We start from the raw sequence: 4,205 nt of genomic DNA on the forward strand, positions 1-4,205 counted from the left end.
GGGACTACAGGCGCCAGCCACCACGCCCGGCTAGTTTTTTGTATTTTTTTAGTAGAGACGGGGTTTCACCGTGTTAGCCAGGATGGTCTCGATCTCCTGACCTTGTGATCCGCCCGTCTCGGCCTCCCAAAGTGCTGGGATTACAGGCTTGAGCCACCGCGCCCGGCCAAACTATTTTCTTAAAGAGACTTCTTCCACTTCCAGAGATCGTGAATAGCCTCCTAGTCAGTCATCCAGGAGGAATTATTCACGTAATTGATGTACTTAGCTTTGGGAAGAGAACAACTTTTTCTATACTTGCTTGCATTTTTGCTTTTAATGTCTTCCACAAAACTAGGTCCTTTTGGTGTTTTAAGAGGTTTTTTCCCCCTGTTTTTGAAGGATTCTTGACCTTTTGGTCTTAATCTTGATAGTTCTGAGTCTTTTTTATTTTGGTTTGATTTTTGTGCATTTTTTGGATGGAGTATCTTGTATAGATCACTAGAGCTTTTTCATCTTTCCCCTTATCAAAATCTTCTTCCTTTTCATCATCATCATCGTGATTTTCATCAGCAAGAAGTTTTATTTTTTTCTTGTGGAAATGCACCCACTTCCAGGGGCAGATCACTTTCCAGATATACTAAAGAGTCTCACATCTCCCTCCTCTTCATCTCCTGCTTTGCGTCTTCCTTCATACCTATTAAGTGCTGTGTACTCATATGCCCAGGCCCTGAAACACACTGAGTGTTAAGGCCACAGGCGATGTTGTTTCAAGGTCCCCAAGATAAATCATTGACTGTACATAATTTTTAAAGTTGCTAGTATTACTTTAATTGGACTGCCTTCATAGTTCGTTACTTCTGCTTCGACCATATACAATCCATCCTTTCTACCAGCCCCTAAACTGACCATTCTTAAAGATAACTTGTGTTCATTTTCATCATTATCCACCTTAAAGTGATAATCTTTGTTGACCTCTAGTTCACAACCAAAAAAGATAGTTCTGGAGCCTCAGGAGGCTGATGTCCATGTCCATCAAATCTTCCATGGGTGGCGGCAAGCACTTAGGTAGGAGAGAAGCCAGACAGAGGTAAACGACCACACTCCAGAGAAAAGCTGTGCAGGATGGAATCATACTAGCAATAAATTATTTTGTTTTTTGATTACTGTTTTCTTTTTTTAATTTTTAAAATATTTTTTAACTTTTAAGTTCAGGGGTACATGTGCAGGTTTGTTACATAGGTAAACTTGTGTCACGAAGGTTTATTGTGCAGATTATTTAATCACCCAGGTATTAAGCCTAGTACCCATTAGTTAAACAAAGTGGAGAAAGTATCAGGGGTACATGTGCAGGTTTGTTACATAGCTAAACTTGTGTCATGGAGGTTTGTTGTACAGATTATTTCATCACCCAGGTATTAAGCCTATTACCCATTAGTTAAACAAAGTGGAGAAAGTATTTGAAACAAATAGGGCAACAGGATTCAGAACTCTTTTTCAGTCTGGTATAATAATCAAGATATCTTGAAAGTTGTTCCTGGCGTTTCCCTTAGGAAACTAAGTGTCCTCGTTTAAGAAAATACCTTGATAAACTAGTATCTTCCACTAGGGTGGAAGACAAACTGAGAGTATCGGTAAATGGAGGCAAAGACGAAAGAAATAACTAAGCTAGTTTCCACTGAAAAGCAACAGAAATTGGGGAATGAAGAGATGGGAGGGAGGCATAGGGAAGAGAAGGAAAGAAAGAGAAAAGAGAAAGACAAATGACAAAGGACTTACAAAAAGAGGAGTGTTTAGAACTCAATTTGAACTTCCTTCAGTTGCTGTGATTTAAATCCTTTGCCATCTTCCCAGAGCTTTAATAAAGTCTAAGCTCTAATGCCTTTGTGCAAAATATTTTTTTGTAGAAATATATGCTATCCAGGTTACAATATACAGAGAACTTGAACAAATTGATAAAAATAATACTAAGGGCCGAGCATGGTGGCTCATGTCTGTAATCCCAACACTTTGGGAGGCCAAGGTAGATGGATCACTTGAGGCCAGGAGTTTAAGACCAGCCAGGCCAACATGACAAAACCTTGTCTCTACTAAAAAATACAAAATTATCCAGGTGTGGTGGTGTATGCCTGTAATCCCAGCTACTCAGGAGGCTGAGGGATGAGAAGCGCTTGAAGCTGGGAGGCAGAGGTTGCAATGAGCCAAGATGGCGACACTGCACTCCAGCCTGGGTGACAGAACGAGACTCTGTCTCTAAAAAAAAGAACAATACTGGGCCGGGCGCGGTGGCTCAAGCCTGTAATCCCAGCACTTTGGGAGGCCGAGGCGGGTGGATCACGAGGTCAGGAGATCGAGACCATCCTGGCTAACACGGTGAAACCCCGTCTCTACTAAAAAAATACAAAAAAACTAGCCGGGCGAGGTGGCGGGCGCCTGTAGTCCCAGCTACTCGGGAGGCTGAGGCAGGAGAATGGCGTAAACCCGGGAGGCAGAGTTTGCAGTGAGCTGAGATCTGGCCACTGCACTCCAGCCTGGGTGACAGAGCGAGACTCCTTCTCAAAAAAAAAAAAAAAAAAAAAAAAAAAATCCAAAACCACCCGAAAGCCAAATGAGCAAAAAGCACAAAACAGTTGAGAAAAAAAGAAGTGCCACTGGCTATAACATATGGGAAATATTCACTCTGATTAGTGCTCAAAAATATAAATAAGAACAACACAAATTTGTATAAACATAAATATTAAAATAGAAATAAGAATTCATATTAGCAAAGATAGAAATATACACATAATAATCGATGCTGGTGAGGGTGTGGTAAGATAGACTCTTTTTTTTTTTTTTTTTTTTTTTGAGACAGAGTCTTGCTCTGTCGCCCAGGCTGGAGTGCAGTGGCCGGATCTCAGCTCACTGCAAGCTCCGCCTCCCGGGTTTACGCCATTCTCCTGCCTCAGCCTCCCGAGTAGCTGGGACTACAGGCGCCCGCCACCTCACCCGGCTAGTTTTTTTGTATTTTTTAGTAGAGATGGGGTTTCACCGTATTAGCCAGGATGGTCTTGATCTCCTGACCTCGTGATCCGCCCGTCTCAGCCTCCCAAAGTGCTGGGATTACAGGCTTGAGCCACCGCACCCGGCATAGACTCTTAAACTGATAGTAGAAATGTAAATTGGTACAACTCTTTAGTCAGTGATTAACAGTATAAATGAGAAGCCTTTAAAATGTTTGTTCTGTTTGACTGTCATTAGAATGAAAATAATGCAAAAGATAGAAAAGTATTTATGCAAAATATGTTTATTACATCATTATTTATGTTCATTTTCATCATCAACAAACATAAAGATTTAATTAAGAACTAAGCCCCTGTGAAGGTGAAGTGTTGAAAATGGTATGAGGTTTATATCTTGAATTTTTGGAGTTCATTGGTCAAGGTTAATGAATAGAATATACTAGGACATGATTCTCAACCTGAGGACATTTGGCAATGTCTGGAGGCATTTTTGGTTGTCACAACCTAGGGGTAGGGATGCTACTAGTACCTAGTGGGTAAAGGCCGGGGATGATGGTAAACATCCTAAAATGTACAGAACAGACCCCAAACAGAATTATCTAATCCAAAATGTCAACCGTGCTGAGGCTGAGAAACTTGGTACTTGACTTATAACACTCTCAGATTCCCAAATTCATGACTTACTGCATAATGTATAATACCCTCAATTTTTTAATCTGTAAGGTGAGACAATAATATCTACCTCTATTGTTATGAGAATAAAATTGAATCATATAATAAATTATAGTTGCTTTGCCACTTTGAGATGTCAGCTAGGTTTGATGCAGGGCAGGCAAGCCCCAAAGTGGAGCTTAGTCCATGAGGGTTCTTGGCTTTTCCCGGGAAAGAATTCAAGGGCAAGCCAGAGGTAGAAGAAAACAGCTTTATTGAGGAGGCAGTGTTACAGTTTGGTGATTGCTCCTGTAGAGTGAGGCTACCCAGTAAGCAGAGTAGGGCAGTTTTGGTCATATTTATACCCACTTTTAATGGCATTCAGATTAAGGAACGATTTATGAGGAAATTTCTAGGGAAGGGGTAGTAACTTTTGGGTCATTAGGTCATTGCCATGGAAAGAGGTGGTAACTCCCGGCTGTTCCCATGGCAGCTGTAAATTGACATGGCACACTGGTAGGTGTGTCTGATTAAAAGCTGCTTTTGCCCCTGCCCTGGTCTAGCTAGTCCTCC

Source organism: Rhinopithecus bieti, unplaced genomic scaffold (genome assembly GCF_001698545.2).
Source record: "Rhinopithecus bieti isolate Rb0 unplaced genomic scaffold, ASM169854v2 scaffold_47952, whole genome shotgun sequence".
Classification (NCBI taxonomy): Eukaryota; Metazoa; Chordata; class Mammalia; order Primates; family Cercopithecidae; genus Rhinopithecus; species Rhinopithecus bieti.